Consider the following 27,338-nt stretch of genomic DNA (forward strand, 5'->3'; position numbering starts at 1 on the left):
GAATAAGGACATTCCCTCCATAACCACGACTCCTTAATACCAACCGTGCAGACAAACAATGCAGTATCAGTCAACTCACCGTCCACACAGCCCCCAAATAACTCTGCCTCCGGGTTCCTTTTTCCCCCGTTCCACATTCGGGGACCGCTGTTCTGTCCCTTCATTTTTCTAAATCTGGAATAGTCCCTGACCTTCTTTTCCATCCCATGACCTGACTACTTTGGAAGAATCCAGGTCAACTGTCTCTTACAATGTGCTACATTCTGGATTCGCCGATTCATTTCCTCGTGAACAGATTCCAGTGGAAGGCTTTCGGCAGGGACATTACACTCATGATTTCATGTTCTTGTCACCTCCCATCAGGACGCACGTGACACCAAGGTGCCCCACTGTCAAAGACATCACTCGGTCAACGATACTATCTGCAGACTGCTTTATTTTCTCTCACCATGTATCTGATCATGAGCCTCCTCTCATTCACTTTCTCAGACGCACACAAAACAGTTAACCATAATTTTCCTGGTTGGCATGATCTTGACCCCCAAATGTGCTTATTATCATGGGTATTTGCTGCCACAAAATATCCTTACTAAAGATTTACAGTCTCCTGGAAACATCTTTTCATTGCCACCAAAAGATTAAAAAATTACTCTGCTAGTATATATTTAAGCAGAGTAAATCAAGAGACCGCGGGCACGCCTTGCCAAATAACATGAAGTCTCATAAAAAGGAAATTTTTGTTTGTTTGTTTCATAAGAAAACTTTAATTGCACTAAGCTTTTTTTTTTTGGAGGGGGAAAAAAGAGAAATATCAGAGATAAAAGTATTTTCTTGATTATCACCAATCCACTTAAGGAGAGGGGGAAAGTGTAATACGCTGTATTCAAGAACCCTGAATTTTAAATTGCGAGGTACATTCAAATATCCCATGAGGATGGCTTTATGTTGGTGAGATATAATGGATACTGTTATTAGATATTTAGGCACAGATATTTTAGTCCCCACTGAAAGACTCCCACTTTGCATCAGAACATTAAGAAAGAATAATGAATGCTGTATTAGTTTATCATGAATTAACCATGAGCCTTTTCAGCTGCATACTTTTAATTAGCTACTGGGTCTGTCAATTTTTTTTCTCAGCTCTTCTAGCTGGGTCCAAAGAATGTCAATGTCCCCTCTAGACTAAAATCACACACACACACACACACACACACACACACAGGATTCAAAATATTTCCCTGCAAAATGTACAGTTGTTTTCTAGAGGAATAGAAATAAAACTCTACTTAGCAGGTGCTTACGGCTTAGAAAGCTGTCAGAACTCAAAGCCAGTTCCTGCCCTAATGATAAGTTTAGAAAATAAATTATTCTTTAAACCCCCCCGAAAATTTGTTTCTGAGACAGAGAAAAGGAACGAACGAGTCTTTTAAGGAACAAATTACAGAAATCACAATAGAAAATGGATCTGTTAAGCTGCTAAGCATTAAGAATGAATACAAGCCAAGACTTTAAGCCTCCACAGACGTTTCCTCTAGTAAGAGAATCCTCTGCTGTGTGGTTTCAATTTAATAGGGAAAAAAAAAAAACCCTAAAAGGTCTTTCTCTTTTTGTTCTCTTTAATTCTTATTCTAACGCAGATCCCTGAAAGTAAAAGACCACTGAATATATTACAGGAAGAAAGAGAAGATTAGGCGAGGAAGCAGGGTTTATGCAGCTCTGCACTGCTGAGGTTCGGGGCTGGGTGGATCTCTGCGGGGGGACTGGGCTGTGCAGGGTGCTCAGCAGCACCCCTAGCCTCCACCCACCGGATGCCAGCAGCCAAGCTCCCCCAAAGTCATGAGACCAAAAATGCCTCCATACTGGCCAGAGTCCCATCCCCGAGGGCAAAATCGCCCTGATGGAGAACTGCCCGCATGCCATCGGCAATGTAAGCATCCAGGCTGGAGTTTTAGAGATCCTTAAATCTCCCTGCCTGCCACTCTCCCTCCAGGGCCTGTCACCGTGGGGGCCAGGAGCATCCTGGTAATCAGCATCACTGTCCCCCAACAACGTCATCCTTCACCTTTCAGTCACACTAGGAACCTGTCCTTTGCACCCCCGTTTTACAAGAGGGAATGTGGACACCGAGAGCTTAATCCGCTTCCTGAGGACATGAGGTCAGCGGGCGGAGAGCTGGGATCCATATCCCAGTATCTCTGAGCCCATGACATGGTTCCATCTTCTGGAGCCTTCCCCACCGACGGGAACCCATATCTTCTCTGAAAGCATCTCTGTGCCCATTTCTCTGAGCCCGCTGACACAGGGGACGGTGACCTGCTCTGAACACCCAACAGTGCCCACCTTGACATCTTGATGGCAGAAGAAGCTGCCCTGTCCCTCCTCACTCACCTCCACCAGGGGAGGAGCTCCTCCTGCAGGAAGGGAGCTGCCCTGTCCCTCCTCACTCACCTCCACCAGGGGAGGAGCTCCTCCTGCATGAAGGGAGCTGCCCTGTCCCTCCTCACTCACCTCCACCAGGGAAGGAGCTCCTCCTGCAGGAAGGGAGCTGCCCTGTCCCTCCATGCTCACCTCCACCAGGAGAGGAGCTCCTCCTGCAGGAAGGGAGCAGTCCTGTCCCTCCTCATTCACCTCCACCAGGGGAGGAGCTCCTCCTGCAGGAAGGGAGCTGCCCTGTCCCTCCTCACTCACCTCCACCAGGGGAGGAGCTCCTCCTGCAGGAAGGGAGCAGTCCTGTCCCTCCTCACTCACCTCCACCAGGGGAGGAGCTCTTCCTGCAGGAAGGGAGCTGCCCTGTTCCTCCTCATTCACCTCCACCAGGGGAGGAGCTCCTCCTGCAGGAAGGGAGCTGCCCTGTCCCTCCTCACTCACCTCCACCAGGGGAGGAGCTCCTCCGGCAGGAAGGGAGCAGTCCTGTCCCTCCTCACTCACCTCCACCAGGGGGAGGAGCTCCTCCGGCAGGAAGGGAGCAGTCCTGTCCCTCCTCACTCACCTCCACCAGGGGGAGGAGCTCCTCCTGCAGGAAGGGAGCTGCCCTGTCCCTCCTCACTCACCTCCACCAGGGGAGGAGTTCCTCCTGCAGGAAGGGAGCTGCCCTGTCCCTCCTCACTCACCTCCACCAGGGAAGGAGCTCCTCCTGCAGGAAGGGAGCTGCCCTGTCCCTCCATGCTCACCTCCACCAGGAGAGGAGCTCCTCCTGCAGGAAGGGAGCAGTCCTGTCCCTCCTCATTCACCTCCACCAGGGGAGGAGCTCCTCCTGCAGGAAGGGAGCTGCCCTGTCCCTCCTCACTCACCTCCACCAGGGGAGGAGCTCCTCCTGCAGGAAGGGAGCAGTCCTGTCCCTCCTCACTCACCTCCACCAGGGGAGGAGCTCTTCCTGCAGGAAGGGAGCTGCCCTGTTCCTCCTCATTCACCTCCACCAGGGGAGGAGCTCCTCCTGCAGGAAGGGAGCTGCCCTGTCCCTCCTCACTCACCTCCACCAGGGGAGGAGCTCCTCCGGCAGGAAGGGAGCAGTCCTGTCCCTCCTCACTCACCTCCACCAGGGGGAGGAGCTCCTCCTGCAGGAAGGGAGCAGTCCTGTCCCTCCTCACTCACCTCCACCAGGGGGAGGAGCTCCTCCTGCAGGAAGGGAGCTGCCCTGTCCCTCCTCACTCACCTCCACCAGGGGAGGAGTTCCTCCTGCAGGAAGGGAGCTGCCCTGTCCCTCCTCACTCACCTCCACCAGGGAAGGAGCTCCTCCTGCAGGAAGGGAGCTGCCCTGTCCCTCCATGCTCACCTCCACCAGGAGAGGAGCTCCTCCTGCAGGAAGGGAGCAGTCCTGTCCCTCCTCATTCACCTCCACCAGGGGAGGAGCTCCTCCTGCAGGAAGGGAGCTGCCCTGTCCCTCCTCACTCACCTCCACCAGGGGAGGAGCTCCTCCTGCAGGAAGGGAGCAGTCCTGTCCCTCCTCACTCACCTCCACCAGGGGAGGAGCTCTTCCTGCAGGAAGGGAGCTGCCCTGTTCCTCCTCATTCACCTCCACCAGGGGAGGAGCTCCTCCGGCAGGAAGGGAGCTGCCCTGTCCCTCCTCACTCACCTCCACCAGGGGAGGAGCTCCTCCGGCAGGAAGGGAGCTGCCCTGTCCCTCCTCACTCACCTCCACCAGGGGAGGAGCTCCTCCTGCAGGGAGGGAGCTGCCCTGTCCCTCCTCACTCACCTCCACCAGGGGAGGAGCTCCTCCTGCAGGAAGGGCGCTGCCCTGTCCCTCCTCACTCACCTCCACCAGGGGGAGGAGCTCCTCCTGCAGGAAGGGAGCTGCCCTGTCCCTCCTCACTCACCTCCACCAGGGGAGGAGCCCCTCCTGCAGGAACGGAGCTGCCCTGTTCCTCCTCACTCACCTCCACCAGGGGAGGAGCTCCTCCTGCAGGAAGGGAGCTGCCCTGTCCCTCCATGCTCACCTCCACCAGGGGGAGGAGCTCCTCCTGCAGGAAGGGAGCAGTCCTGTCCCTCCTCACTCACCTCCACCAGGGGAGGAGCTCCTCCTGCAGGAAGGGAGCTGCCCTGTCCCTCCATGCTCACCTCCACCAGGGGAGGAGCTCCTCTTGCAGGAAGGGAGCTGTCCTGTCCCTCCTCACTCACCTCCACTAGGGGAGGAGCTCCTCCTGCAGGAAGGGAGCTGTCCTATCCCTCCTTGCTCACCTCCACTGGAGGAGGCACTCCTACAGGAATTGAGCTGTCCTGTACCTCACTCACCTCACTAAAGGAGGCACTCCTTCTGCAGGAAGGGAGCTGCCCTGTCCCTCCATGCTCACCTCCACCAGGGGGAGGAGCTCCTCCTGCAGAAAGGACTCACCTGTCCCTCAGGCATCGGAAGCAGAAAAGCAGTTGAGATCAACCAGGAGAACCATGAGCAGAACCCTCCCCACCACTAGTTTGTAGCCTGGGCGATTCACCTAGAGTCACCTCAAGGTCTAGGAAATGCCTTCAACCATTTATAAACTCTGCACCCCATAGTGCTCACGTTCCCCACACATATACCACATGCTCCTGCAATCAGATCATGCACACTGCCCTCCTCCATGGTAGTGCCTTTGTCTAGAAAGCACGTGTGCCCCCTACAGATGCTCCCCTTGGCAAACATGACCTTTCATGGGACGTTCACCTTGTCCCTGCAATGCCGGATCTTGCACATTTTCATGCTCACCAAGTACTCAGATGTGACTTAAACAGCGGTCACGGGGAGGCACACACTTTGTCAACAATGAAACGTAGTGAAGGGACTTCATGGGCACTTCCTATACTCACACGGGTGCCAACTAAAGATCGTCTTGGACGGTTGACTTCAGAGATGTTAGCTTCCAGAGACCACCATGTGCAGGCTCTCAGCAGACACGAACGAGGGGCACTGGACTCATCCTGTGAATTCGTTCGAAGGAAGAAGAGTCAGACGCTGCCCGAGCACAGGCTGAAATCCTCCAGTGCAACAAGCTCTTTCTTGCCTCGAGGATCTCTCCTCCTGCATGTCTCTTCTTTCCACTCGCTGCCTAACCCCTGCTTCCCTACGGGTCTCGACAGACTCGCCACCACCTCAGAGAAGCCCCCCTGGTTACCAATACCAAGCAAATATATCCCTCCCCAGCTGACTATCCTAGCACCTTGTTTCCCCTCGATACCACTGATCACTCTGTGCAATAATCTATTTAGGGGGTTTCTTCTTACTTGGTATCTGTCCTTCCCACGGGCTCAAAGGATCAAGGGGGGGCGGGCCATGTGTCTGCTACAGCAAGCTCTCAATAAATATTTTCTGACTAGAGCTGGGCTTGCAAATGCTGGCTTGTAGGACTGTCCCCTCTGTGTTTTTATAGCCCAGGAAGAATGTTTCTCACATGTTTAAATGGTTGAGAAAAGAATACTTGGCGGCACATGAAGAGTAGATGAGATTGATATTTCAGTGTCCACAAAGAAAGTGTGCGAGAACACAGCCACATCCGTTCGCTCCCTTATCATCTGTGGCGGCGTCCACACGACACCGTCGGACGTCACTAGCTGCACAAGAGATTGTTTGGCTGCAAAGCTCGAAATACTGACTGTCGGACCCTTTACGTGAAAAGTTTTTCAGCCTCTGGAATAGAGTCCTACAGGTGAGTTCAGCTTTGAATCTATTCAAGAATATATATATTTAGGGACACCTGAGTGGCTCAGTTGTTAGGGATCTGCCTTCGTTCGGCTCAGGTCGTGCTCCCAGGGTCCTGGGATCGAGCCCCACATCGGGCTCCCTGCTCAGCAGCCTGCTTCTCCCTCTCCCTCTGTTGCTCCCCTGGCTCATGCTCTCTCTCTCTCTCTCTGACAAATAAAATCTTAAAAAAAAAAGAATATATACATATTTTTAGTTGTTCACATTTACACAAAACTAGCATATGCCTTGAAACAATTAACCTATAAATCTATTGTTCATGCTTTAAAATATGAAGTATAGTCCCACTTGTTAAGTCATATTCACAAGAGAATACCACACTGGAGAAAAATTACTATTCTGTAGATTTTCATAAACAGGGATCTTGCTTTATTGAAGTTAAGCTTCCAGCAACAAATTCTTAGGTTCAGTCAGTGTCCCAGAAATGTTATTTCCCATATCTCTACCCCCTGCCCCCCACAGATGGCATTTGAAACTGCAATCAATCTTCCAGCATGGCATTTCATGTCGGATTCTGGTGGAAATGGAATGCTGTGTTGTCAACATTGATCCTTGACCTCCCACTGCCGGGATGACAGAACCACCAGCCACGGTCATCTCTTCTGCCCACTCACCATGACATTATCGGGCAAGACTAAGATCGTATGGACGTGGATTTGAACAACCGGGTGACTCCCCCTTGCGAGGAAGCAGAGATCCAAATCATCATTTTCCTTTCTCTTGTTCCACCCCTTTTATTTACAGAAAATAGATTTTAAGGTATCAGCATGGAAACGCTTTGACCCATATTGGATACTTTGTGCTCACGACCCCTGGTGACTGATGAAGAAGAAGAAACAGGTCTAAGGAGATTAAGTCACAATGCCTACCACAGCGGTATTACTGCAAGAAACCCTACCTGCCGAAGGAAAATAGCACAGGAAAATCTAAAGGCCCATGCTCAAAGGATGCTTTTCAAAACAGTAGCGGCATTGTTCTCACCCAGTGGTGATTCTGCCCCACACGGGTCATTAGGCAATGTCTAGAGACATTTTTGGTTCTCACGGCTGGGCAGGGACTACTGGCATCTAGTGGGTAGAGACCAGAGATGCCCTTAAATATCCTATGATGCACAAGACAGTCCCCCAGCATAAAGAATCATCCACCCAGCCTTCCACCATGAAGGAGGAGTTGGTCTCAAATGTCAGCAGCATCAAGGTTTAGAAACTATGCACTAGGGTACGGGTCCAATAATCACTAAAGTGGGTGTGATCACACAGGTAGGAAAAGAAGCTGGGAGGGGAGATACAGGTCATGTCCAGTTTGTTCCAATGATCACACACAGCAACAATGTTCGTATCAATGAGGCCTCCACTATTATAATGGTAAGTGACGTGAAAGTAAGTCTCTTTAGACACAATTTATAATCCAAGTTATAGTCACAGAACAAGAACACTGGAGACCAAGAGGTTATGTCCGCTTTATTATCAGGAACCTGTACAGTGATGAGTTGGCGAATTTGCAAATCGTAAGCATGCTACATTACCCCTTCCTGTCTCCATTTATCTGTAATCATTGTACCTGTCATTTACTTGCTCATCTGTCCATCACTCTCCTGCCCCTGTCAATTCAGTTGTACAAGGCTACAAACCACAACAGGGATCTAAGAATGGAGTCAGCAACCACCTCCACCCCCCGCCTTGATTTTGAGATGCAAAAAGCCCTTGAAATCAGAAAATTTTTGTAAACTCCAAGTTGTACTTGGCAGCAAAACCCCACCTGAACTGTGTGGACGTATCACGTTGTTATCTTAACCTGTCAGTCTCTGCTGCTGGCTGGTACCATGCTGCTTTGTTGTGACATCAGGCTTACCTGCGCTGGGAAAACGTCAAAAAGAGTTCAAGATACCCCATGAGTAGCAGTGAGAGGAAGGAGAGAAAGCGCCTGTCACTAGCAGTAGCCGAGAAGTGTGGTCCTCAAAGATCTCTGGTTGTGCTGTGTCTCAGAAGGAAGTAGTAAGAGAAAGACGGTAAAGAAATGGAAAGGCAGGTTGCTGAAATCTGGCTGACTGGCTTGCCATTGGATGACCAATCCTCCCAGTCTGTCCAGGACTGAGGGGTCCCAGTGTTCAAACTGAGATATCCCTGGGCAAACGTGGATGAGCTGACCAGCCTACTTACTTGTAAAGGTTGGCAGAATACAGAAGTAACGACCGCAAGCCAAGTGTGAATACTCAGAAGATTGACTGAAGGAGTTTAAAAAGCTAATGGAAACCCACGGGGAAAACCATCTTCTGAACATGAAGAAGTGGAATATGCTGTTGAGGAATTTGCAAGAAGAGCCTTGGTGGATGCCACAGCATGTGTCCTGACATCAAGTGAGGACAGAGGTCACCTTCCTTGCCAGCTGCTGGTTGTGTTGGTAACCGACGGCTCTCCGCCAAGTGGGTCTTTGGAAACTGCTCTCAGCCAGAGAGACTTGCCTTTCCCAAGGTGATGCCACCCCCCCACACCCTCAAGGTAACCATGGCCGGGTCCCAAAGGTGTACCCACCTTGCTTCAAAGTGAGAGAACTCTGAGAGTCATACAAGCTCCAGAGCTCCCTGTGACAGAGGCTGAGATCTTTATTGCAAGGGCATGACAATCCAACTTCTCCCTCTGCCTCATCCTCCTTACAAGTGCGGATCCTAAGAACTCACACCACCACCACCACCACCAAAACCCTCCTTTTCCCAGAATTTCCTGGGACTGAACATAAGACAAGGGCTGATAAGAGCTTTAATCTTGAATATGCATACAAGATGTAGATGGGTGAAACAGCCCCATCTTCCCACTAAGCTATAATCCTAGGCAAACCCTCCAAAAACAATGGGAGAGAGGTCTTCAAGCTCAGCTTGACGGTCCCTAGGTGTATCAATGCCTCAGGCAAAGGCAAGATAGAGCAGTCATTGATTAGAAAAACTAACAGCCAAGATGACTGTAATGTGAAATCAATTTACTGATTCATCAACAGGCAAAGAAGGACTTTCCAGAGAATATTTTCTGAGTAATCCAAGACCCAGCATACCAATAACAAACAAGCTGGGCTAAGAGTAAACCATGAAATAGTAGAGTTTCTGGTGTTCCCGCTCACATACTTCTTCTGAAATGTAATGCTTTAGGTACTTATTTGCTCTTTAACGTGAAATCTATGATATGGCCTTTTGACCAAGGAATTTTGCATTCTAGGAAGAGCAAGAAAGCTAACCAAAACTGAGATAATCAATACACTTGATAGAGAATTTAAAGTAATGGTCATAAAGATACTCCCTGGACTTGAGAAAAGAGTAGAGCATCTTGGTAGAACCCTCAATGATGAGATAGAAAACATAAAAAAAAAAATCAGAGATGAAGAACTCAATAACTGAAATTAGAAATACACTAGAGGAAATAAATAGCAGACTAGAGGAAGCAAAAGAATGAATCAGTGAGCTGGTGGATGGAGTAATGGAAAGCAATCAAGATGAGCAAGCGGGAGAAAAATAATAATAATAAATGAAAACAGACTAAGGGAACTCAGCAACTCCATCAAGTGTAATAACATTTGCATTATAGGGACCCCAGAAGGAGAAGACAGAGAGAAGGGGGCAGAGAATGTATCTGAAGAAGCAATTAGCTGAAAACGTCTCTAATCTGGGCAAGGAAACAGAAATCCAGATCCAGGAGGCACAGAGATTACCCAAAAAGATCAACCCAAGGATGTCCAAACCAAGATACAAAGTAATTAAAATGGCAAAAATAGTGATAAAGAGAGAATTTTAAAAGCAGCAAGAGAAAACAGATACCTACAAGGAGAACCCCATAAAACTGGCAGTGGATTTTTCAGCAGAAACTCTGCAGGCCAGAAGAGAGTGGCATGATATATTCAAAGTGATGAAAGGAAAAAAACCTGCAGCCAAGAATACTCTATCCAGCAAGGCTGTCATTCAGAACAGAAGGAGAGACAGAGTTTCCCAGACAAACCAAAGTTAAAGCAATGTATCACCATGAAACCAGCCTTATGAGAAATGTTGAAGGGGACTCCTTGAGCAGAAAGGAAAGACTCTAAGTAGAAGTAAGAAAAGTAGAAAGCTTTACAAAAGCTGTAAAATTAAGTATATCTATAAAACTCAGTCAAGGGATTCACAAAATAAAAGGATGCAAAGTATGACACCATATACCTAAAATGTGGGTGAGAGAAAAGAATGGGTATAAACTTAAATGGCCATCAATGTAATGTAAACTGCTATATGCATAAGATGTTATAATATAAACCTAATGATAACCACAAATCAAAAACCAGAAAAAGATGTGCAAAAAATAAATAAATAAATAAAGAGCAAGGAAACTAAGTATATCACTAAGGAAAGCTAGCAAGCCCTGAGAGAAAACAAGAGAAGGAACAAAGAAGAACTACAAAAACAACTACAAAACAAGCAACGAAATGGCAATCAGCACATACCTATCAATAATTACTTTGAATGTAAATGGACTAAATGCTCCAATCAAAAGACAGAGGGTGACGGAATGGATAAAAAAGCAAGACCCATCTATATACTGCCTACAAGAGACTCATTTCAGACCTAAAGACACCTGCATATCAAAAGTGAAGGGATGGGGGGGCGCCTGGGTGGCTCAGTCGGTTAAGCGTCTGCCTTCGGCTCAGGTTGTGATCCCAGGGTCCTGGGATCAAGCCCCACGTCAGGCTTCCCGCTCGGCGGGGAGTCTGCTTCTCCCTCTCCCTCTGCCTGCCGCTCTGCCTACTTGTGCTCTCTATCTCTCTGTCAAATAAATAAATAAAATGTTTAAAAAAAAAAGTGAAGGGATGGAAAAGCATCTAACATGCAAATGGCAGTGAAAAGAGAGCTAGGGTAGCAATACTTATATCAGACAAAATACACTTTAAACACAAAGACAGTAACAAGAGACAAAGAAAGACATTATATAATTGTAAAGGGAACAATCCAATAAAAGGATATAATAATTCTAAATATTTATGCACCCAACATGGGAATACCCAGATACATAAAGCAGCCAATAACAATATAAAAGAAGTAAGTAAGAGTAATACAACAAGAATAGGGAACTTTAACACCCCACTTACATCAATGGATAGATCATCCAAATTGAAAATCAAGAAGGAAAGAGTGGCTTTGAATGACATATTGAGCCAGGTAGATCTAACAGATATATTCAGAACATTTCATCTTAAAAATAGCAGAATACACATTCTTTTCAAGTGCACACAGAACTTTCTTCAGAACAGATCACATATCAGGCCACAAGACAAGTCTCAACAAATTCATCAAAATAAAATGCACGCATCAAAATAAAAAGCTTCTGCTCAGCAAAGGAAACCATCAACAAAATAAAAAGACAACCTCCTGAAAGTGAGGGGATAATTACAAGTGATATATCCAATAAATGGTTAGTATCCAAAATATATAAAGAATTTATAGAACTCAACACACAGACAATAATCCAACTTTAAAAAATGGGTGGAAGACATAAACAGACATTTCTCCAAACAGATGGCCAACAGACCCATGGAAAGAGGCTCAACATCATTCATTATCAGGGAAATGCACATCAAAACAACAGTGAGATACCACCTCACACCTGTCAGAATGGCTAAAATCAACAACACAAGAAACAAAAAGTGATGGTGAGGATGTGGAGAAAGGGGAACTCTCCTGCCCTGTTGGTGGGAATGCAAACTGGTGCAGCCACTCTGGAGAACAGCATAGAGGTTCCTCAAGACGTTAAAAATAGAACTGCCATATGCTCTAGTAATTCCACTACTGAGTATTTACCCAAAGAACACAAAAACACTAATTTGAAAAGATACATGTACCCTAATGTTTATTGTAGCATTACTTTCAACAGCCAAATTATAGAAATAACTCAAGTATCCATTAGGAGATGAATGGATAAAGAAGGTGTGATATGTATGTATATGTGTGTGTGTGTGTGTGCACGTGCGTGCTCAAGCATGTGCACGTGCATGCCTATAGCGGAATTAGAAACAGACCCTCGACTCTAGAGAACACACTGATGGTCACCAGAGTGGAGGTTGTTAGGGGGATGGGGGAAAGAGGTGATGGGGATGAAGGAGTGCACTTACTGTGATGAGCACTTGGTGTCCTATGGAAGTGCTGAATCACTAGACTGTACACCTGAAACTAATATAACACTGTAGGTTAACTGTATTGGAATTCCAAAACAAACAAACAAGCAAACAAAAAAACCCCAAAGAAAAGCAGAAGAAAAAGAAAAAAGAATAGACGGATCTCCTTAATTCTCCCTCCTAGAGCCCAGGGAGTCAGGGAATGGGAAGGGAAGCTGGAGCTGACCCAGAACTTACCTACTTTTCTCATGCCTGTCGGCTCTCACGTGTCTCATGGCCTCATTTCTACTGTTTCTCAAACCAGCACCCACCAATCCATCCCTGGAAGCCCATACAATCCATAGGCATTCATTATCGTTTAAACCACTTTCCTATCCAACAACCCACCCATTCCTCCGGTAACAAGTGGTGTTTATGAAAAGACGATCTCCCCTGGTGACGGGTAAAAGGACCTGAGAGGTCAAAGGTCAGGACTAATGCCAGAATCCATTTCGGAGTCTAGTCAGGTACACTGGTCGAAAAGCTATCCTGGAGGCCTGGATGGAGCTACCCCATGATGTGGAACAACCATCCTGTGGTGGGGCCAGGGAGGGGATGCCTGGTACTGGGCACTGGGGGGCACCTGATCAATGCTGGCCAGCATCTACGGTATGCTCACGTGAGCTAGTGTTACCTGGCTTCCTTACAATTAGCTCCTGAAGGTTTCTGGTGCCCACTGTAGGATGCACCGCTAAGTATCTGCCTCGTGAAAGTCAGGGTCAAGCAGTCATCAGCTTTACCACCGGGTAGATAAAGCCAATATGGCAAAATGTTGACAATTACTGAATCTATGATCATCGGTATATCCTTCCTTTCGATTACCAAGGATAATTCGTACCTGAAAGGAAGGATATACCAATGCTCATCCTTTCATGTGAGACGTAAATGGGGAAAATTTTATAATTCACAGTTGAGTAGATCCTTAAAAAACAGAATCAAGGTATAACAAAATTAATTACAATCGTTCCTTAGGAGGCCATCTCTGTGGCATTAACTCATAGGACAAACTTCATCTCAGCCATGACGGCGAGGCTGCTAACACTGCTGCTAGCTTGGAAGCCCAGTAGTAATTCAATACACCTGACACGCCATGATGCTGGTGTGAGCTCGTGTTCTGCTGGGTGTCTGGTGACAGTGGTCAGTTGTGTGGCCGTGGCTGATGGGCCACCAGTTAGGGACCTGCATCAGGGCACACCAGCAGGTCTTTGCAGATTCCTGTCCTTTATCAGCCCACACTGTTCAACTGGTCATGTGGGCCCCTCATAGACAGTTACCTTCCCAGATGGCTCCCTAAAACAGTGTCTGTCACTCTTCATCCTTACCCTTTCTTGGCCAGACCTTGCCCTACTCACGGGAGTTTTCATGAGGACAGCGCCAACAAACAGGGTTCTGTTTTACCCTGAGCACCCAACAGTTGGCAGACCGGTCTCTATAATCTTAACATTCTATGCCAAAGGTGATACTATATTGAACTAGTATGTGTAGGACTTTGAACACATAAATGGCTACACACCACGTTTGTGCCTTTTACCATGGAATAGAGTCCCTTATTCTTTGGATGGTAGACACGCTCGCCCTGCTGACTCAAACAGGAAGGGTTTCGTTGGTGGACATTAAACATCCCCTTCTCTACAGGCACGGGTGAATCAGGGCATCGACAATCAAGCCACCATGAAAAACACCAGCTTTGGGCTTTGCTCACTGGTACTGGGCTGGTAAGTGGTGTCTGACTTATGAGGACAGTTTGTCAACTTTCGAGTGTGGGTTTTAAAAGTGATTTAGAGGCAGACTCATAATTACTTGCTTTCAATGTAAAATTATCAATCTTGGGGGGGATTGGGGGGAATTTATGGCACATGCCAGTTCTCTCAGGTGAAGACTTTTATAAATTACCTAATATTTGATTCACAGCCCCACCCCCTAAAAGTGCAGTACCATTCATTAACACCTGGATTTACAGGCAGATGTAGACTCAGGACACTGAGTCTGGAGCCCGAGAAGGGTGGGTGTCTTGCTCAATGTCGCAGGTGGAACAGCTGAAAGTACAGCACAATCCCACATCTCTGCTATCTACCCAACACCACCTGCCTCACCCCAACGACCCACGGAGCCTTGGCCAGTCATGACAGCAGAGGGTGACTCATCTCTGGTACCGTATGCTTGTCAAGAAGTGACTTTAACCAGTAGGAACTCTGACTTTTCCTGCTTCATCCCCCACTGGGTTTAGAAACCTGAGACTACAGGTTGGAATGCCCGTGCCATCCACGGAGATCCAGTGAATAGGGAGGAAAGCAGAGGTCAATGGCTAGAAAGAGCTAACTCTTGAGAAGTTTGTCAGGAAAGGAAAGGAAAAGAAAGGACAAAGTTTTGACAGAAGAGAATATGATCAGGCAACAGCAGTGAGGGGAAAATCAGCAGACTCAGATACCCCAGCCAGGTGGTGTCCAAGCGAGGTGGTGTCCCAGCCAGGTGGTGCCCAGCCAGGTGGTGCCCCAGCTGCACCTGCTGGGAGCATGCAGATTAGGAGAGGTGGCCAGAGCTGAAACTCCCCTCATTGGACCTCCAACAAAATATCTCCCCCTCCCCGCTCCTTTAAAAATCATTAAACAAACACCAAAAGACAAGATCACTGAATAGAGTTAGTTCCTTTTAGCACTGAAGCTGTAGCTAAAAAAAATTTTTTTTGGTAATGCCCAATTATGATGAACATTCTCATTTGAAAGGTTTTGCATTGATAGAATGCATCTGTTTACAGTAACCTTTGTCTCTCTTTGCAACCATAGCTGTCCCTGAGCTGGCTCAAGAACACTGACCCGAGAAAACGTCTCTATTGTATAAGATCAATGCAGGAAGAGACAGCAGGAAAAGTGAACATTCATATTACTTGTCAGTGGACACATAGGTATTACTTATACAATAATTTCATTTTAGCAAGCAATTGCAATTGTTATTAATGAACTCCTGAACACACAAATAACTAAGTGATAGGCCCACGGAAAACCGATCAAAGTCTATTTTTATTTTTTTAAGATTTATTTATTTATTTGAGAGAGAGAGAGAGAGTGCACACCTGTTGGGGGGGCAGAGGGAGAGAGAGAATCTCAAGCAGACTCCCCACTGAATGAATGCAGAGCCTGATGCAGGGCTCGATCTCACCACCCTGTGATCACGACCTGTGCCAAAATCAAGAGTCAGATGCTTAACTGACTGAGCCACCCAGGTGCCCCAAGGTCTATTTTTACAAGCTACATCAATGGAACCCAACGATGGCCACATCCTAATCCCCATAAACCGGTGACTATGTCACCTTACATGGCAAGGGACTTTGCAAGTGTGATGAAGTTGAGGACTTTGAGATGGGGAGATGATCCTGGATGATCCCAGTCCAATGTCATCATTGGGATCTTTATAAAAGGGGCGTGGTTGGGGCAGAGTCAGAGAAGGGGACACGAGGAGGGAAGGAAGAGGCTGGAGGAAATGAGGAAGGGGCTTCGAGCTAGGAATGTGGGAGCCCTCTGGAAGCTGGAAAAGACAAGGAAACAGCTTCTCCCCCAGAGAAGGTGCGAACGCCTTGATTTTAGGATTTCTGACCTAAACGTGGCAAATGTCCACGCTTCCAACAGGTGTGATGCGGTGGGTGTGCTATTCTGTCCAAGGGCATGGAAATTCAATCAAGGTAGACCTGGGAACCAGAGCACCAAAGGAGTATTTTGACCAGTGTGTTTGGGGTTTTGATCTTCCTGACCTTCTATGGAGAAGGTAAGCCATTCATTTCATGATTCTCTCCGTCTTCCCCGACCTCGCATACATTCCCTTTCGAAGTCTGGGTTCGAGGCCATCATGCCGCTTTCTTTAATTCCTTATTAAGCTTTCCTTCCTCTGCTGGACCCTCTAAGGTTCTGTGAGTGTACTGGCAGACATTCATGTTTGAGTACATCCTAACGCATGAGTCATTCCTGTTTCAGAGTCCCCGGCCAGGAGAGAACATCCCTATTTTTCTCTAAACGACTCTGAACCCCAGGGCACATGCCGAATGAAGTATGTTGGTCATTTATGATTACAGATTTTAAAAGAGAATGGTCACTTTTCCCCAAGGATAGCTCGCTTGCCCTTCACCAACCGATTCTTCCTTGTTTATCACAGCCAATTTCAGAGCAATACTTTATCTGCGGCATGAAGTTTACAGAAAGAAAAAAGTCTACCACATATTAAGCTTTTCGCTGGGCAAGACTCCCAGTGGATGTACAATAGCTGAAGTCCCAGATCACCAATACATCAGGGCTTTCTGCCAATTCTGTTATGTGCAGGTAAGAACTCATTATTCATGGTCCAGATCAGGCCTAGTGGCCTATTGTCTATTCCCCAATCACATCATTTTGGATTTTTGTTCTTGAAAAGCCCTACCCAAATAATCCCCAGCATGCTCCCATGTCCAGATTTAAAGTCTTGAGTTTTATTTACAATGGTGCAGATTGCCTATGCGCAGTGCATTTTCCCCACCCTTATTATTAACTGTGTGTTTTGAAAAAAAATCGTGCATCTGTCCAGCTGACAGCAGTCGGGGATGCACAAGTCAGGGCGGTCTCATTGACAGGTGAGTTGGCTTGCTCAAGGGAAAATCAGTCTTAAGGGCCCGAGTGTAGGTATTTCCTTGGGAAATAACCAGATAGGAGGAGGAGGAGAAACCCGGAACAACGGCAGAAGAGAGGTTACACGATTTCACGTGAAGGCAGATGAAAGGCAAGCATTCCGAGCAGGGTCACGGAGATAGCACGCAGAGCTTTTGTTTTCCTCATGCCTGAGTGACTGAGTTCTGGGTCTTTCTCAGAAAATGATTATAGGGTCATGCCATAGAGTGATGTAACTGGACGCCTGTCAACATCCCAAGGGCACCATTCCCATGCCGTGGGTTCAAAAAACTTGGAGGGAAGCTAGAAAAATGTGCCTTCGTGAACAGCTGCTCAGGCAGGGGTCGTCATGGGGATTGGGAGATGGGCAGGAAGGTTTCTTTGGGGTGATGAGCATGTTCCAAAACCGACTTAGGGAGCTCACACAACTTGGTAACCTGATAAAAACCACTGAACCGTACAAGTGGGTGAATTAAATGACATGGAAAATGTGCCTCCACACTGTAAACATGCATCTCACCAACTACTTAAAGAAAAATAAGAAGACAGAGTGCATTTGTCCAAACAAATATATTCATTTAGAGTAGAATTCATCCTCATGGGCCCCTGGGAATGGCAGAAGGAGTTGGATCTTGTCTGATTCTTACTCTCTTTCTGCTAAGTGTGAATGTGCAGGTATGACTGAATGTTCTCCCGATGTCTCTGAAGGTCTATAGTCTTGCATCTCACCCTGCTTTAGGAGGCCTACCCTTGCAATGAGGATTTGATGGACACTGTTGCCCTAACTAGCTTCGCCTGCCTCTTACAACATACACTGTCTCATTTGGTCTTCACAGTGGGCAGGTGAAGGTGCAAAGGCTCTGCCCAGTGCACCTTCAAGCCTGGTGGGTAGCTTCCTAGGACACCAGGAGGAGAGGAAGCAGCTGGGAGATGCCTCCATTTGGAAGGAGCTTCACCAGGGTCTCTTGTAGGCAGCACAACCAGGACAGAGAACCAACATGGCTGAGAGAAGCCAGGGTCTTAATATAGAAGTCACCAAGTTGAGGACAGAAACAGAAAAGCAAAAAGCCTGACCCACAGAGCGAAAGGGCAGGAGCCAGAAAGGAGGCAATGGCCCAGGGAAAGGACTCAGGCCCACATTCAGCAAAGAGTGCTGCTCATGGGAGGCATTCTACACTCTAAGCACCACATGGACGGCGGGGGCATGGCGGCTTAAAGGTATTACAGACTTCCAGGGAGCAGGCACGATCATGTTCATCACCCTTCTTTTAAATATGGGCACCTGATGCTCTCACAGTTCAGAGATACCCCAAAGCCATGTTTTTTAGGAAGATAACCAAAGACAGAACAATATCTTCAAGGTATTTCTATACACTAACAATGAGACTGAAGAAAGAGAAATTAAGGAGTCGATCCCATTTACAATTGTACCCAAAACCATAAGATACCTAGGAATAAGTCTAACCAAAGAGGCAAAGGATCTGTACTCAGAAAACTAGAATTTTCATGAAAGAAATTGAGGAAGACACAAAGAAATGGAAAAACATTCCATGCTCATGGATTGCAAGAACAAATATTGCTAAAATATCTATGCTACCTAGAGCAATCTATAGATTCAATGCAATCCCTATCAAAATAGTATCAACTCTTTTTCACAGAGCTGGAACAAATAATCCTGAAATTTGTATGGAACCATAAAAGACCCTGAATAGCCAAAGGAATGTTAAAAAAGAAAACCAAAGCTGGCGGCATCACAATTCCGGACTTCCAGCTCTATTACAAAGCTGTCATCGTCAAGACAGTATGGTACTGGCACAAAAACAGATACATAGATCAAGGGAACAGAATAGAGAGCCCAGAAATGGACCCTCAACTCTATGGTCAATAATCTTTGACAAAGCAGGAAAGAATGTCCAATGGAAAAAAGACAGTCTCTTCAACAAATGGTGTTGGGAAAATTGGACAGCCACATGCAGAAGAACGAAACTGGACCATTTCCTTATATCACACACAAAAATAGACTCAAAATGGGTGAAAGACCTCAATGTGAGACAGAAATCCATCAAAATCTTTGAGGAGAAAACAGGCAGCAACCTCTTCAACCTCAGCCGCAGCAACTTCTCCCTAGAAACATTGCCAAAGGCAAGGGAAGCAAGGGCAAAAATGAACTATTGGGACTTCATCAAGATAAAAAGCTTTTGCACAGCAAAGGAAACAGTCAACAAAACCAAAGGACAACCGATAGAATGGGAGAAGATATTTGCAAATGACATATCAGATAAAGGGCTAGTATCCAAAATCTATAAAGAACTTATCAAACTCAACACCGAAAGAACAAATGATCCAATCAAGAAATAGGCAAAAGACATGAACAGACATTTCTGCAAAGAAGACCTCCAAATGGCCAAGAGACACATGAAAAAGTGCTCAACATAGCTCGGCATCAGGGAAATCCAAATCAAAACCTCAATGAGATACCACCTCACACCAGTCAGAATGGCTAAAATTAACAAGTCAGGAAATGACAGATGTTGGCGAGGATGCAGGGAAAGGGGAACCCTCCTACACTGTTGGTGGGAATGCAAGCTGGTGCAGCCACTCTGGAAAACAGTATGGAGGTTCCTCAAAAAGTTGAAAATAGAGCTACCCTACAACGCAGCAATTGCACTACTGGATATTTACCCCAAAGATACAAATGTAGGGATCTGAAGGGGCACCTGAACCCCAATGTTTATAGCACAAATGTCCACAATAGCTAAACTATGGAAAGAGCCTAGATGTCCACTGACAGATGAATGGATAAAAAAGATGTGGTATATATATATATATACAATGGAATATTATGTAGCCATCAAAAAAGAAAATCCTGCCATTTGCAATGATGTGGATGGAACTAGAGGGTTTTATGCTAAGCAAAATAAGTCAATCAGAGAAGGACAATTATCATATGATCTCACTGATATGAGGAATTTGAGAAACAAGACAGAGGATCATAGGGGAAGGGAGGGAAAAATGAAACAAGATGAACTCAGGAAGACAAACCACAAGAGACTCTTAATCTCAGGAAACAAACTGAGGGTTGCTGGAGTGGGGGGTGGGGTGGGAGGCATGGGGTGACTGGGTGATAGACACTGGGGAGGGTATGTGCTATGGTGAGCACTGTGAATTGTGTAAGACTGATGAATCACAGACCTGTACCCCTGAAGCAAATAATACATGCTAACTGAATTTAAATTAAAAATAAAAAAACTAGTAATAGTAAAAAGGAAAAAAATAAAATAAGGAAATCCTAATTCTATGAATATAGTAACTAATAGTTGGCAGCACTGCAAGGAGATTAACAGAATAACCTGTTCGTAGAAAAATATAAAAAAGCCATGCAAAGTGATTCCAAATATCCTTAACATTTAATTATCACAGATCAAAATAACGTTCACCTCCCCACCTTAGGTCACTACTTAAACCAAGTCGAAATAATTATACTAACCAAGTATAATTTCATAAACAAGGTTCATTTGTTGTAAAAGATGCAAGTGTAAAACGTACGACTTAAGCGAAAAATCAGAGGACTACAGTTTCCGGTAGAAAATGTTTCTTGGCAGGTATGCTCAAAGGCAGCTGGGAATTTACGGAATTTCTGCACTTCTTTACAGAACGCCCCCAGGAGTCACCAGTATTGATCCCTGCAATGGATCCAATCAGATACATAATTTAATACACAACATAATACAAATTAGGTATATTCCGCGTATCCCACTGTACCATGATATGTTTCATGGCCTAATTAATGGCCGGGCAGTGGCCAGGAGCACTATTTGCTGAGGATAATTTGTAATTAGTCACTCAGCCACTTCTATGCTATTATGTCTAATAAAATCCCTAATCTCCTAATTTGTCAGCTGGATGCAGTTTTATTGAGGGTGAGGGAACGGGCGTCAGAAGTGAGATGTAAATGAGTACAATAAACCCAAACCTAACGGCCCCTCATCAAAGGGGAGCTTAAATATTCATAAGCCACGATGCTCTGTCCTCTTCAGACCCTCCAGTTCTGTCCCCAGACTGAGGCGGGGGTGACACATGGCAGGGGGAGGGCAGGACAGAGAAGCAAAGAAGCCAGGTGCCAAACGAAAGGCAGGTGACCCAGCTTGGAGAAGTGGCCGGTGGGCAATGGGTCCCAGCTGACCCTGTGGCTCTTGATTCCATGACCCAGTGCAAGCTCAGGAGTAGATTCAACTTACCAACTCCCCGTCCCCGCACCCCTGCACCGTCCCGAAAGGCCAGCCCGCCACGGGATCCGGAATGGCCCCTCTGGATTTTCGAGTCTGGGAAGGGAGTTACGCAAAGGTGATGCCCAAGTGTGGCGGCACCAGCATGGGTCTGGTTGGCCCACCTGGACCCCCCGGCTGTGAGGCCACTCTGTCCCTTCTTGAGCTTGGAAGCATGAGACCCTGCCCATCGGTGGCCAGTTTCTGGGACTCCCCGTCCCATCCATCACACCTTGGCAGCTGACCTTCCTAATAAGCTGCAGGGCAGACAGAAACAAGTCTTAGCAGTGCTCGTAATATATGCCGAGTGCTTGCCAATTGCTCTTTCCCAGCTGGACGCATGTTTCCTCAACACAAGTTCGGATAGGAGACATTGTAATTCTGCCTCTCGGCACTGCTCAGCCCAAGCAGATGAAACTCTCTAAGACGAGGACCTCAACACAGCACAGCTTTGAAAAAACTGCAGTGGAAACCGGCACGGGGGTAGCTCAAAGAGTTACACAGACCCACCACACGACCCGGCGATTCTGCTTCTGAGTGGACACGCACGGGGACTGAGAGCAGGGTCAGAAATGAACACGTGTACACCCATGTGTGAGCAACACTATTCCAAAGAGCCAAAACCTGGAAACCACCCCACTGTCCGTCCACAGATCAACGGACAGACAAAATACAATCCAGCCATAAAACAGAATATGGTTCAGCCATAGAAGGCAATGAAACATGGATACGCACTACAGCACAGATGAACCTTGAACCGTGCTCGGTGAGAGGAGCCGGTCACCAAAGGCCATATAGCAAGGGATTCCGTTTCCGCCGAATGTCCACAATCACCCAACGCGCAGAGACGGAAACAACATTTGTGGTCACCAAGGGCCGAGGGGAGGGGGACATGGGGGTTTTGGGGAATGATTTACAAAGTCCTGGAACTAGACAGGCAGTGCCTGAATGCACGCAATGCCCCCGAGTTCCACTCTTTACGACGGTTAATGTACCTTATGTGAATTTCACCCCAGTAAAAAAGCATTAAAGATACATTGAAGCTGAAGCTTCCTGAAAAGAAAAACCATACCATCCTGCCTCCTGCTATCAATTCTGATCACATGAATTTACGTCTTCTTAAATTGAGATGTGCACAAGGGCCAAACCTCTCGTGTGAGTGGAGTGTGAGGGGAGGCAGGGCTCTAGGCTACAGCTCGTGGGGATGGGAGACCCCCTTCCTCCTCCCTGGCCGAGGGACATGAGCCTGTGTTCCAGTGGACATCCAGGGCAAGGACAGATGGAGGGGTAACACCAGGGGTGCTCACGTGACAACTCCCAATCAGTGAGAGAGCCCGTCCCGCTACGTGGCCCCGTGGGGGGCACGTAAGCTCCAGGGCTAACCCAGGACCAGGCTGGTGCCTGGCCTAATCAGGTGAGTCCCTGAAAACAGATTCCAAACAGGAGAGACATTGTCCTGCAGGCCTTGATGAAAGAGTCATGGTGTGAAATGCTTGCAGGTAGGGACAGTCCCTGGGCACCAAGGGCCTCAGTCCTACAGTCACAGGAAACTAGATTTGCCAACACCTTGAATGAGCTTCTTGGAAGGGAATCCCAAGCTCCAGATGACAATGCAACCCTGGCCAACACTTTGATGCAGCCTTGTAAGACCCTGAGCAGAGGACCCAGGTAAGCCATGTCGACACCCCTAACCTACACCTGATACCGCGAGATAATCGGTGGGCGGTATTCTGAGCCAGGACATCTGCGGTAACTTGCTATGCGCAACAGAAAACAACTACTACAGTATCCACTTCCAAAAGTACACAAAATACGGATAACAACACCAGAGAATTTAACCAGGATGCAAAACCTACTGTTTTCACATACAGAGGTCGGCCTCCATCGGCTCTCGGCAACGGCAGCTACGGCTCATGCCAATCAGCCCTACAAAGACCAGCCCGAGATCCCGTAGCTTTTCCTCTGATTCTGTGACCTTCCCGCACATGCAACTAGAAAATCCCTTTCTCTCCATAAAACAGAATTCTGCCATAAAGTGGAATGAAGTTCTGAGCTGTTACAATATGGAGGAACCTCGAAAATACGACGTGGAGGGGAAGAAGGCAGTCACAAAAGGCCACAGGGTGTATGGCTCCATTTACAGGAAATGTCCTTGATAAGCAAAGATACAGACGTTTCTGGTCACCAAGGCCTGACGGCAAGGGGGATGGGGGGTTGGCGGAATGATTTAGAAAGTTCTAGGAATAGAATGAACTAAATGCCTCTGAACTCTATTCTTTACAATGGTTATCGGTATGCTATGTGAATTTCACCGCAATTAAAAAAAAAAACGTTAAAAAGAGATACCAAAGCCGAACTTTATGAGAGAGGCGGCCTTGAGTTTGTCACTCCCAACCTAAGACCTCCTGAGTCATGCACCCAGCTCTAGACACCTGCCACCGTAACCTCCTCGATGAATGAACCTGTCACTTGGACTAATTTGCAACCAGAAGCTCCTGGAATCCACTTCATGGTGCTGACTATCGTGAGTCGGCCTCGTGATATGTGAATTATTTGATATGGCCCAGAATGCCCAGGAAGCAGATGGCTTCCGACACCCCCCTGGATGAGCCACACATGTGGTGTGTGACCATATGGTGGGGCAGAAAAGATCTTGACCCTAATGCATCTATAGAACATGTTTTGTTTTTTTTTTTTAATCAAAATAAATTTATTAAAAGTATGCAGAGACTGCTGCAAAGCTGAGCTGCCCCCAGGACTGTTTTTGGACACTCTTAATGGGCACTGCTGTTTTCTACAGAACTGCATTCATTGTATTATACCTCTTGACATTCCAAGAAACAAATATTTATACCTTCCTGACATCGTAGATGTTAAAGAAACTTACTGTGGTGATCACTTTGCAATATGTATCAAATCATCACGATATGTATCAAATCACCACGATATGTATCAAATCACCACGATATGTATCAAATGACCACGATATGTATCAAATCATCACGATATGTATCAAATCATCACGATATGTATCAAATCATCACGATATGTATCAAATCACCACAATATGTATCAAATCATCAGGCCCTATCTTCTAAACTCACAAGACATTGTACGTCAATTATAACTCAGTAAAACTTGGGCACATACATACCTCTATATTCCAGTTTTGCTGAATGTCAAATATATATTCCAGTTTTACTGAGATATAATTGACATGTGACGCATTAAGTTTGAGGTGCACCACATAATGATTTGATACACGTACATGTTTCCAAGTGACTGTCTCGGTATGTAACAGACAGACACACGTATGGAAGAACACAATGACGATCAGTCATGCACTCTGTATGTAACACAGCCCGGAACAAACTTCTGGGCTGCAGCCTGCAGTCACTCATAGGAATAGTTCTGCAGCAAAACAGAAGGAGTATTTGCATTCCGTGGGATGAATAAACACTTCAACTCTACGTCAGTTTTACGTTCACTGATGTAGAACTGCCAAAAATAAGCTACCCAAAAAACATGGTTTCCAAGCCTTTTATTTTCTTTGTTCTTGTTGGTTATGGACAAAGGGCTGTAGATCTGTAACGCAGAAGGGAGGACTTGGAAACGAGTCTTGGGGCGCCTGGGTGGCTCAGTTGGTTAAGCATCTGACTTTGGCTCAGGACACGATCCCAGGGTCCTGGGATCGAGTCCCGCATCACGGTCCCCGCTCAGTGGGGAGTCTGCTTCTCCCTCTGCCCCTCCCCACCAGTTACCCTCTCTCTCTTTCTCTGTCAAATAAATAAATAAAATCTTAAAAAAAAAGGAAAGGAGTCAAGACACCAGGCACTGGGGAGGCCCGTCCATGCTGAAAAGGATTCTGGCCAAGTCACCTGAACTTGTGTAAGCCCACACTTCCCTCGTGACAGAAGGGGCAATCAGGGACACAGGAAACCCATGCCCGATAGTGATCCAGGTCAGACCAGCCGGGACAACCTCTGGCAGCACCAACAAGCCTCCTGGAACCCTGGCAAACAGCTGAGAAGAGGTGACGAGGCTGATCTCCACACCTCCAACTCAGCAACTCTACACCGGGGGCGGCTTTTCCTGCCCAGGAAACACTTGGAATGTCTGGAGACAATTTTGCACTGGGGGGGGGCACTGTGATGGGGCATGTGTACTGGGTAGGGTCTAAACATCCTACAAAGGCTGAGAAACCTCGGAGCAGACAAATCACTTGTAACCGGGGCCATCCCAGTCCTGCGTCTGTCTCTGGACGAGACCTCCCCCGGTCCTGGAACCCCTCAGAGGAACTCCCCCCCCCCCCCCGCCACCGCCCCGTTGCACCTCCGTGCTTTCTATCAGAGTGGAAAGTCAAAGGCGCTACAGTGAATTTGCCTGGTGTGAGTCTCTGCACTGTACTTCCTCCGCATAATAAGCACTTAATTATTATTGACATTGGCAGCTGCAGTATTTACATGGAGTGTTTGTGTTCCCACTTGGACAACTCCGGAGGTAAGACTGGACTTCTGTTTCATCATCGCAAAATCTTTCATTACCTGAATCCCAAGGGTGCGAGGTAAGTGCTTGTTGACTCAGCGACCAAGTTTTACAGGGTTAATTTCCAAACAAGGTAGGAATTTTAATGAGAGGACAAGATACAAACAAAACAATAGATATGGAGAGTGGTCTGGAGAACACGTCTTCGGATTTTTACCCACAAACTTTTAATGTTTACTTTAATCAGCCCTTTAAGGGACGCCTGACATTTACTGCTCACTTTTAAATGCAAACAGAAGGAAAGCCTCGTATCTTTTTTGTTTTTGTTCTTTCCCCATGCACTGAAAGCTTTTACATTTCTGGATCCTGATATCATCAGTTGTTAGATTATAATCTCATTATAAATGAATATGGGGCAATTTCTCAGTTGGTAAATATTAATGTCACTGTGGACACCAATTCATAGGGATAATCTGTCAGGTACTATCATGTGTTTGTTGAGACAGAGTGCCTGTCGTAAACGACCATAAAATGGAATAATCTCTCAGTAAGCGTTTCATCATTTTTAAAAAAGTGACATCATCTCCAAAGACAATTCTTTTTATCACCCCTCCACTTCAATCCTCAAGGCTTAGCTCAGAGGATGGAATCCATGCATACTTGAGAAATGTCCAGGGGCGCCTGGGCGGCACAGCGGGTTAAACGTCCGACTCTTGATTTCGGCTCAAGTCATGGGATGGAGCCCCGTGTCAGGCTCTGCGCTCAGTGGGGAGTCTGCTGGAGACTGTCTCCCTTTGCCCCTCCCTCCGTCCCTCTCTCTCAAATCAATAAATAAATCTTAAAAGAAAAATGTTGATACCCAGATAAGAAGCAAGCAAGCACTTGACATAATTAACTAGGATCATTCACTTGGACGATAGCATGGAGGGTTTATCTAGAAAGGATTGTACACATTCCTTAGCATCTCTCTCTGCAAAAAAAAAAAAAAAAAAAAATCATACATTTGGCTGGCTCATGATTGCTAGATTATGTATGGCATGCATTACAAAGGTCACGCTCTCCCGGATGCTTACCTCCTGTAAGCGATATACATTTTCAGGACAAAGAGCGGTCAATTTCTGAGCCACATAACATTCCTTGCTTAACCCTGCTCCTTTGCAAAGACGGCCTACTCAGCCCAACACAATCTCCAACACTCGAGTAATGAAGTCTGCAGCCTAGAGCAAAACCAACACAACTTGCTAAGCCACAAATCGACTAACTGGGATCACTTGTGTTTTGCTTCAAGGGGTTCATGACAGATCTTGTATCTGTACACTTAAAATGAAAAATAAGTATTTCAAAAAATTTATTTTTTAATTTTTTTAAAGATTTATTTATTTATTGACAGAGAGAGAGAGGGAGAGACAGCCTTCACAGCAGAGGGAGAGAGAGAAGCAGACTCCCCGTTGAGCAGGGAGCCAGATGTGGGACTCGATCCCGGGACCCTGGGATCATGACCTGAGCTAAAAGCAGATGCTTAACTCACGGAGCCACCCAGGCGCCCCAAATATTTCAAAAAATTTTTGTAAAAAACTTAAGCAAAGAGAACTGCTATGAATTCTGTCTCAGATTTACTCTTTAAGAAAG

General features: G+C 46.6%; 1 protein-coding gene across 4 annotated transcripts in view; it reads right to left on the reverse strand.

The window, feature by feature from the left end:
- The window catches only part of STS (steroid sulfatase), a 183,094-nt gene that overhangs the window by 139,210 nt on the left and 16,546 nt on the right, over window positions 1-27,338 (reverse strand). The window contains exon 2 of one of the 4 annotated variants that reach the window (XM_078064153.1): window positions 5,281-5,391. The exons of the other annotated variants lie outside the window; for them this stretch is intronic. The gene's annotated coding sequence lies outside the window, so the exon portion shown is untranslated. The remainder of the gene's footprint in view (window positions 1-5,280; window positions 5,392-27,338) is intronic. 4 annotated transcript variants of the gene reach the window in all.

Source organism: Halichoerus grypus, chromosome X (genome assembly GCF_964656455.1).
Source record: "Halichoerus grypus chromosome X, mHalGry1.hap1.1, whole genome shotgun sequence".
NCBI lineage: Eukaryota > Metazoa > Chordata > Mammalia > Carnivora > Phocidae > Halichoerus > Halichoerus grypus.